A 10,886-nucleotide genomic window follows, 5' to 3' on the forward strand; every position below is an offset into this window, starting at 1 on the left:
ATTTCAATTTTGACTGACAAATCATTTTGCTTACATACTTACTATGAGATTCAGGGCCTCTGTAACACGGTTTTTTGGACTTTGTTCCTTATCAAAGCATCGGATGTAGCTGAAAGTTGACATATGTATATTGTACAACCACACACAAATGTTGTCACTATTATCAATAACCTAAACCCGATAGTTTTGATTTTTATAGAGTAAAAATAATCTAGCCGACGCCATGGCCAATGATAACGAGCCAAGAGTCGGAAAAACATTCATTACGTAAGCAAGGTAAACACACCGTTTTATGAAATGTTGCCCCGCCCATCCACCAGACAGAGACCCATTCACCTTATTCCATCGGCTCTGAAACCCATAGTAGTCAAGAATGGCTAACAGGATTTGGAATTGTCCCCGTGGTTGCAAAACTGCATTTGTCTTACGACTTACAACTTTATACAGTCAAGAAAAAGCCCGTGGCCATACTTACTGCAGCCTGAATAGGTAATTATTCAGTTTATAGTTTAAATCCAATGTTTATGGTCTGATTTGTATTTAGCGTAACGTGATTATAATACTTGTAATGTCATTCAGGTTTTGAACACTTCCATTAACTATTTACTATGCCACCAAGAGAGAGGGAAAGAGAGAGATTGTATGTAAACAGTCTTTATATAACTATCTTTGTTAAAATAAGATTTTTATCCAAAGTAAATACAAGCTTATATGCGCTGAAATCTCCAGCAGACCAACGGATCATCCGATTTAATTTTTTGCTTCTTCTTTAGGCCGTACGACCGTGTTGGATATAAAGACTTTATGAATGGCGGAACAATACATAGAAGTGGGTGGGGTATCTGTGCTAGCGTAGTAATACTACTGTAGCAGTAGTGCCGCCGCAACAGTAGCAAAAGCAGTAAACGTTTAAGCCAACTGCTGGGATTCTTGAGGATCATTTAGCACTTCTTGCAACTACTCGAGAAATGAGTTTTTATAGCCAGAAGTTAAATTTTCTAATCCAACAATGCCCATGATAGCCTTCTGTGTTATCCTGAATTATAACGAGGCCAAAGTGGGTGGAGCCTCATGTAGTCATCATTCTGACGATAATTATTGGTGAAGGTTTAAAGCCAAAATACGGTACCGGCTATTTTTTTTTCAGTAAATAGGTAGATAGCCAATAAATAAAAATTGCTTGACATTGGATATATCAGTTATCAAATCAAGCTTGACTACTATGCTTTTTAAAATTACCAACTATTCCCTACATCTCGTCAATCTGAGTGTGACATATAAAGTAGACTGTAATTTCTTAGGACACTTATTTTTGGAGTTAGACTAATAATCGAAGTGGTTTTGTATTTATTAACATATTTTGCTGGTTTGTTCATTATGACAATTATCAATGGAGTGGATTCAGAGTTCATAAAGGTGTACTGCTTTGCTTGTATTTAAATTTTTGTCATTGTTGCCTTCGTTACGTATAGCCAATCATCCATCGAGAAAGAGGGAAGAAATGCTGTCATAAGTTACGTAACGAGTGCGTTCGGAACCTTTTCTGAGTAAGTTGGCCCGTCTTCAAAAATAGTCACTTTTACATTATAAGTACCAAATTTATTCAACCTACATAATGCAGAATACAGTCAAAATTTATGTGTAGATATATTGTGTATTCTGAATGAGCGTTATATTTATGAAATGCATAGATAAAAAGTTATTGCGAAAAAACCGTGTTACAGAGGCCCTGAATCTCATAGTAGTAGGTAAACGTGGCAAACCGTCGACACTTGCACAGCTGACTCTGAGTTTGTTGTCATTTTTCCTGCACCTAAGCCTTTGATTTAATTGTTATACATTACAGAGTACTAGAGTTCTTCAAAGTTATTGACAGTGCCTCAGAGTATTCAACTAAGTATTTAACTTCATCTGATCTCACAATGTACCACATCTTGAGTGAAATGCTCCCAAATGGGTCATTCAAATAAGAGTCAGTTTAGGAAATATCCAGAACTGTTTTCTTAAAACAAGAAATTTATCTCTTCCATAATCAGTTCAATGGTGCATCTGCGGAGAAATTCTCATCAACTACCATTAGGTTTCTTGATTTAACCTGTGGAAGCAAGACATTTATTACTATCCTTTGCTTCATGTTTGTACTGAATGTAATGAAATATGAAATCTAGGCAGAAAGTCAAGCACTGGGAATCATTGGGTAATTGAACTGGCTACATGGATGGAAACCTTATTTTTATAGTCTACCATATTTTAATTCTCGTTTTCTATAAAAGTAAGATTTTCTATTAATCCTACTCACGTGGGACTTGAGAATGCAGCAGTTACACTTTGTTAAATCATACTGATTCACAAAAAAATGTCAAGATAAAATTATCAGTAAACTTTAAAAACAATTCTAACTCTGTTTTTCTAATGTAATTATGTATTTTCATGGGCGGTTAATGTGTTTTGAAGGATTATGATAATACATTGGAGAAATGAGTTGTTATACACAGCTGGTACATCCAACAAGGTTGGAGACCCTTTGGGAATGCGGGGTTTTGGGTGGGGTTAATCACCATTAACACAAAATCGCATTTGAATTAATGGTAGCCTAACATCCCCAAACCGTAAGAGGGTGGCGGAACGGCGCTTCGCTCCTTATCCGCAATTTTAATAGTTTGTATGGTGTTTTTACGTTGCATGGAACCAGTGATTATTCAGCAACGGGACCAACGGCCTTACGTGAGTGAACTTCTATCACCAGAAATACACATCTGACTCCTCAGTGGAATGCCCGAGAATCGAACTCGCGGCCACAGAGATGGCTGGCCAAGACTATACCGATCACGCCACTTGGGCGCTCGCAATTTGAAAGATTCTTTGCAAGCCTGTATGTATTGGCAAGCGGTAATAAAACGCACTGCGCGCGTTAGCCATAGGATTTACAGGAGGTAATTCATGTTACAATAGCTAAAAGAAAATTTCAAATTTACCTTAATTGGATGGAGACAACGTTTTGATGGCTTATATCCAAAACAAGATGGCTGTGGTGCATCTACAGTGTCGTCGTCGTCGTCTACAGAAAATTATATCCTAAGTGCATGGTGATGGTGGCTGAGTCACTTTTAAGGTGGATATAAATTAGCAGATTGAAGTACAAAAAAAAAAAAAAAAAAAAAAAAAAAAAAAAAAATCTTGTTAGTGTGTAATAAATAGCGAGCCTTCTAATCCACTCAATATCTCGCCACATCGCTCAATATTGTGTAAATGTTACGATTATTGGGCTCAACAAAATTTTCTGTGTGGTTAACTTGAAAATAAGTGTATCCACTCACTGATTTTATTGTAACCACGCCATGAATCACTATAAATAATAAGGCACAGGATATAGGTACGGCAGCCGTATCCCGATCGTGGTAGATATTGGTACGGCAGTGAATTGCGCATGCGTCAATTTCAGACTTCCTGCCGTACAAATAATATAGTGCGGTGAGTGTACGGCAGATTCTGTCATTGGTGCCGTATTGCGCTCTTGACTTGCTGTAGATACGGCAGTTAGCTATATCCGTTTACCAGTTTGCTAATCATACTGTATTATGTAAACCAGAGTTCGGCTTTTAGGCGGGACAGTCACGCTTTTTGAACATCTGTCCCCCTTTTTTTAGTTAGCAAAATGTCCCTCCCCCCCTTTTTTTTGTTTTGCTTTTGTGAATTTTGTCCCGCTTTTTTTGTACTAGAAAAACAACACTATCCCAATTTTAATGGAATAGTGCTGAAATTTTGTTTAATTTTGCCATTTCACTACCTGGTAAATTCCATCGTCTTCTCAGACAGCTGCAATACCCAATGAAGTGAATTAAAAGAATATTGTAAAGTGTATAACGGCCCTTGCAACTGCCGATGTCGGGCAGAATAAAGGGCCGAGAAAGTCACCAAAGGTACGATGGTAGTGTATATATTTATATATAATCCTCTTTGAATCTCCTCTTCGGAATTCTTTTCAGGGCCGATTCGATCGTTCGTGACCTACGTATATATCATGAATTACCAAATTTTTGAAAGTTTGAGTCTTCATAGATGTCTATGGCTTTTTTCAGCTCGTTAAAGCCTGAAAACATCTGTTTTTCGGCGAAAACTAATTATTATTCCGCGTTTCATGATGTTCCGTCACCATTTTTCTTGCTGTTACTGATATGCCCAAAGACTGCGTATATACTTCAGTATATAGTCTTTGGATATGAGTGAGACGGTAAACAAGGGTTCGCGCATGCGCAATTCACTGCCGTACCAATATCTACCGCGATCGGGGTACGGCTGCCGTACCAATATCCAGTTCGAAATAGGCAAGCCTGGTTTAATGTAACGATTAATTAAAGGAGTTAAAGTTTCACCATTGCGACTGTCAGCACCAGGATCGATTAATGCCGCGACAAAGAATTTTTTTGATTTTCTTTCAATATCACCAAACAACCAACACTGGGTAAGAGGGCGACCTTTATGGTATTTACTATGAGTAATTAAGAGATTCATATATTTCTTCTTCAACGTCAACACCACCGATGGGCTCTTGATTATTGTACCAAAACTAAGTTACCTCACTACAAAATCTTCTCCAATCAACACTGGTCTTTGACGAGATATTCAAATAGTTAACAATAGGGCGACGTTTCCAAAATTCACTTGAAAACTGGCAATGAAAAATCAGCATTTTCCATACCGGCAAACGGTACAGCGCCGAACGTTTTTATCCTTTCTAAATTTACACAGCTTATGTTATTTTCATAGAAATCGTGAATTTAGCGAAAATAATCAAAGTTACAAGACGAACACAGACTGAACATCTCTTCTCCCCATGAAAACCTTGACCCAAATGACAAGAAAAAACGTCCGACACCTGTAGGATTTTCACCAGGTCACGCGACTCCTAGACATAACACTGTCTTTGATAACACGTAACTACCCACAATGCAACCTTAGGGGGAAAACAAATTCGCATCAGAACCACAATGCAGTTCTATAGAAAAACAAACTCGCATCAGAGCACAAACTGTGTCCGTATTAAACATAAACACCAAAATTTTTCGAGGATGGTGATTATATGTACATTCTTATCTCGGATATGGCGACTTTCCCCAAAAAATGTTCCGAGCAAAGTTTATTATTTATTTTGTATGCCAAACTCATCTATAATACTACATATAATTATTATAGAATGCATTGGAACTATTGTAAAATAATACCAACTTATCAATTGCAAAAGTAAATCAATCTTCCGAGATTTAAAGTTAAATATGGGGACTTATGAGGCTGCTCTATGACTAAAACGTAAAAGTCTCCTGAAAAGACTGAGTGATAAATAACCTCCAAGGGTTCAATAAACAATGTATAAACTAGTGTCATCTGACTTTATGTCCAACCTACGTTGGCTTGACTTGAATATAATTTTTGCGGTTTTCTTGCGTCTTGATGTCATCAGGACACCACTGACTTATTGATGTCGCCAAAACGCCTGTCGTATTGTATTATCCCTAGTTGCATTGCTGATAAAATTCGTGTTTAATAGACGAGCCTCTTTTATTCGGCGAATCTTGATTTATTGAACTTATTTTTGTATTTGAATTGCCTAAACTTGGTCTGAATTATAAATCAACAGCAATAAGGATGTAATGCTTCTACGATAGTAACTGCCTAGAAAATGAGCGAAGAGCATCAGCAAGATATTTTTTTTTCTTTTTAAGTCATTCAAACTTGAGACAGTGAGTTTTCAAGTGCAAATAGCTTATTACAGGGAAATGATCTAGGAAAAAAGCAAAGAAAAACATAACCACGAATTAAAGGTGTGATAAATTCACACCACGTCTTTTAGACATTTGTTGCTTTTGACTTTTTTCGTTAATTTTTTATTAATATGCGATTTGTTCTTGAAAGTTGTGCGTCAAATGGGAATTGTGACGTCTCAAAACGCACAACCTTTTGTTGCTGATACTCCTCTCACTCTATGACTGCTGTAACTTTCTTGAAAGTTTTTAATCCATATCGCTGTTGATTTAGAATACAGATGAAATGAAGCAATTCTAATAAAATCTTCAAGAAATTCACTAAATCAAGATTCAACGAATGCAAAAAGATCGTCTATGAAATGTAAATTTCTTACTTCCGCAACCAAAAAAGGACATTACAGTAAAAAGTAAATAAAATTATTACTGTACTGTAACTGAAAATGTCTGGAAAAGCACAGTGATGATTTAATTTAAGTCTGCACATAGCTTGCATGCTTCAATAAGCAGTGGCACCAGCTCTTATGTGACGAACCTCCATAATAGACTCATTAGCTACCTGATCAGGTAATACACAATTCGAATTAAGACTCAAAAATTTTAAAATTACTTTCCACTCTCTCATGTTCTATAGCATCATCAGACACTATTCACGCAAATGATTGGCAGTGATAAACTTAACAGTCACCCGTTTTGAATTTTACACTTTTTTTTTATTATATTATATATTCTTTAGCATTCCGATTAACACATATGCAATGATTTTCTTCTCCCGATTTCTATGATAGAGATCTCTTAAGTCTTGTCATACCACAATTCTCTACAGATGAAAAAAAAATTATCTCTAACAGATAAAGTTGATATACTAAGAACTTTCTTTGAGGAAGTAGGTCTATTCCACAAAAGGTAATTGCCTGGTTGTTTAATAACAGACAGGAATTAGCATTGCATTTGAGGATACAAAAGTTATTGCAACAAAATTATTTTCAGATGGACATTAAGTTGAAAATTAGAGTTAATCGATGCTTGAAAATTACCAATGATTGTAGATAAACAGAATATTCTTTAGGCCGAAGACCAAGAGCTGCGGGTTATGCGGTCATTCAGCCCTGAAAAGAAAATTTAGAGTAGGAGGTTTAAAGAGGTTGATACAGTTGCACCATGAAGCAATTGTTAAAAGAGAGTGGAAAGTAAGATAGGGGAAAGAATATGAATATAGTTACAGTAAATGCGAATAAAGGGGGTCGCAGTTAGAAGTCGAAGTGACGCTGCAAAGAACCAAGTAATACCTACAGTGCTCCGCATGAGGCACATTGACGACACTAACCCCCTACTGGGGAAATGACTGTAAACAATTCGAAGTAGTGAGTTGAGACCTGCTTACAGTATATGAAGTCATTAAGTTCTGTGTGTCTTTCCTAGTAGGCTGCACCTACCCCGGCGATTCCAGGTAAAAATATCACAAAAGGGAAAAAAAAAAGTCAGGAAGTCACAATCTTTCCTAGATAGTGACCCCAAAAGGGTTTTAACCCAATATATATCTTCCTTGGCGGCGTATTTAATACAAGCCCAGTTGTGACTTTTTTCTGACTTTTTTTTTTTTCTCTGACTTTATTACCGGCCACCACCCAGGCAGATGACAATGGAATGATGATATGTTGACTATTGTAATTTAGGAAATGTTATTTTAATTCATAAGACCAAAAGATAACACAAAACTTTGCTGACATGTCGGGGACAGCTACAAGATCCGAGTGCATGGTCCTAACATTGAACTTGGCCCGAACATTTAACTTGTGAATATCAAGAGCTATACCTAATAATAACCTGAGCGCGTGACGACCGGAAACCGTTATCTTCGTTTTAATTACACCAACGTTTAGGGAATAACTTTCCATCATCATGGATACTATAAAATTAATTTGTACAATCTTAAATAACGTGATTGGATCGGGAATATTCATAATATATTTAGTTATGCAATACAACCGTCGTTAAGCTAAAATTACTACTACAAACTATACATTGGCTTTAAACTAAAAGTAAATCTAAATTATACACAATTTGGGAAATGAAAAAATGCAGAGAAAAAAAAGTTGCTGTACTTACAGTTAAGAGGTGTGGCCGCGAACTTTTAATAAAAAATAATACTCAAAGATGATGTTAGTAAAAAAAAAGGGGGGGGGGGCGGGGAGGGCGATGACAGAAAGAGAGAGAGAGTTATGTATATATATATATATATATATATATATATATATATATATATTATGTATATATATATATGTATATATATATATATGTATATATATAATATATATATATATATGTATATATATAATATATATATATATATATATATATATATATATATATATATATATATATATATATATATAATGGTGTTAGCAATCTGTACTGGTGTGGAAGTCGTTTGGTTGTTTAAGGAAGGCGACAGTTTCTTGATATAGATAGATTCTGAAAGATGGAGCGAAAGGCAATCGGTAGTTTGAGAAAGTACTTTGAAATTACTATACATAATTCTAGTTTTACATCATTTTGAATGGTTCCTCCTTATAGCTAAAAATTTTCATTTTAAAATACAACCGGTACTTGGGCAAAGTTATCCTTTTGTTAGAGCAAAATATCATAAGTTATATATTATTTTCTGCATGTCATACAAAAGCCTAAAATTCTTATCTACTTGGTACATTCTGGGTGTTCAAAGCCCTCTTATTTTAATAGTATTTAAGGTGGTCTGAATGCCAGGATACTTCACTTCATATGATAAAACTCCACAGTTTATTCAGTTAAGATGTGATTCTTGTAACATCATTGTAACATTCTATTGTTTCCCCCAATTCAATCCCTTCAACTTATAACACCACTGTTGTCCAAAAACTGATCCATATTGTTGACCAAAGCTGGTACTTCACTAGGAATCCTGCCACCCGAATTTTCCAAGTAAAACTGAATTTGTGTATTTCATTTATACAATACAACTTGGGGCAATAATCTGGCTCTCCATTTGATTCTTAGTAAATACGCAGATTTCCTTGAAAATATTACTTGTCCTGTAACCCTGAAAAGTCTGTTCAGATCACAATATTTCTGAATGTCGACCAAGGTTTCAATACACAGAACAATAAACATCAATACCATCAACAACAAAAGTATTTCCATTGCAAAGAATTCTGTTGAGAGCATGAATAAACGTCATCATACGTCATTGAAAAAAGTGCCAGAAGCAACTGGTCAACAATATGGGGCCGGCACACCTTCTAAGGCTAAAGAAATCGGCCAGGTTTGCCACAAAAATGGGTGGAGGACAGCCAGGATGGATTTAGAAATAAAAGCTCATAAGCGTACACAGGAAAAAAACAAGTGCAATTCTATGGCATCGTAGTATTATGATGAAACTTTCAAAGATGAAAACGGCAACTTAAATTTCTAGGTTTGTTATTCAAAAAGTTAGCTTCTTAAATGGTTCTCACTCTATAGCATGAAATTAATTTTGCCGTAAATCACTGATAACCCTCGACAGTTTGACATCTAAAAGCCTTCAACATCTGGGGAAGATCCTGGCGAGATGGTAGACATCAATCCTACCTGTATTTAGTTCTGATTCAGATAAAGTTCATGGGATATCTAAAACTAATATAAAGCTCTAGGTGCCCTAGGTTAGGTGTCATGGTTGGTTGGGTAGTAACCCTCTTGATGGTCATTTGCAGTGCACTAGAAAAGTTAGGTGATGGATCGGGGTTAGGCGCAGACCAAAAATCCTTGGTTAAGTTAGGTGGAGGATCCAGGTGGCAACGATCTCTTGTTTAAGCACTTGAACCCCCTAGGTCAGGTTAGGTTGGAAATCTAGTTCTAGATTCCTACCTAAGGATTCTATATCCTACATTTGGTCAGACAGCGGTATCTTGTTGGGGCAAAGCCCTCCAGCCAGGTGGGGATGCAGTCTGCTAGGTTCAGTTAGGTTAATTCAACCCCTACATTGTATTCGATCTATGGTTTTCCTCACCCAAAAACCTCCTTTCCCACTTTGACCCCCTGAGTTGTAGGATATAAGGGCATAGTCCCCTAACTCTATGATTACTTAATGGCTAATAAAACCTTTCAAACATTCAAAGCACACACTAAAACATAGGAAAATTATATTTCCATGTTCAAAATGCAATATTTGATTGAGCTAAATTTTACTATGAACTCACACATGCAACGGCTGAGGCTACTACCTACCTAACCTCATTCTTGAAGAAAACTCCGCATTTGGTTCACAGCAAACAAAATTCGTGAATGACTCTCAATTAGGCCCGTGGGTAAACAAACCTTTAGGCCTTATCTATAATTACATAGCATCAGCCGAGACTGAACATGGACAACCTACAGTAACTAACCTAACTAATGTATATCCCAAATGGTCTATTTACCAAATGGATAGTAACATAGTCGAGCAAAAAAGGCTTCTTTACTCCCACAAAACAGGGACAAGCATATAACTTAAAACGAATATCAGAACAACATCATAATAATAAGACAGTTTTCAAACCAAAGGCCGACCAAGAGTACGGTACAATATGAAGACTTTATTTTCACTATCATGTTCTAAACAAATGAATATGGAAATCCACAAGAGTACAAAACTATAAGGATACAGGGATTTATTTGAGAAGGCTCTGCAATGTTTTAAAAAAATTAAAATTACCTCTAAATTAACCTTACATGCAACGCTGTACATTCTTACGACCCGATTGCTTTCGAGGATTACTTACGTTTCGAGGTCCATATTAGGACTCATAAGTTTCCTTGTTGGACTGATGGGGCGCCATGGTACTACCCCTGTGAGCTTGTACCACTGGAAGTTTAGCTGATAACATTTTGTGTTTATAGACGCTCTTATTGCATTTGGTGAATCTTGGTTTACTGTATACACCTTGAAGATTGCATCCAAATTGCCCTAGTTTTGTCTGAATTCCAGATGAACGTAGATATGAACGAAAAACTCCCGAGAAAGTTAGGAGAGTGTAACAGCAACAAAGGTTTACTTCGTTTTGTGACGTCACATTTAGACTAAGGTACTCCACTTTTAAGAAGAGCAAAAGTACAATGAAAGGGAATTGAATT

General features: G+C 36.3%; 1 long non-coding RNA gene across 1 annotated transcript in view; it reads right to left on the minus strand.

Moving 5' to 3' along the window:
* The window catches only part of LOC135214870 (uncharacterized), a 43,244-nt gene extending 32,444 nt beyond the window's left edge, over positions 1–10,800 (minus strand). The window contains exon 1 of the long non-coding RNA XR_010314512.1: positions 10,535–10,800. This is a non-coding gene — a long non-coding RNA (uncharacterized LOC135214870). The remainder of the gene's footprint in view (positions 1–10,534) is intronic.
* Between the last annotated feature and the right edge of the window lie 86 nt (positions 10,801–10,886).

Source organism: Macrobrachium nipponense, chromosome 46, assembly GCF_015104395.2.
Source record: "Macrobrachium nipponense isolate FS-2020 chromosome 46, ASM1510439v2, whole genome shotgun sequence".
Taxonomy (NCBI): domain Eukaryota; kingdom Metazoa; phylum Arthropoda; class Malacostraca; order Decapoda; family Palaemonidae; genus Macrobrachium; species Macrobrachium nipponense.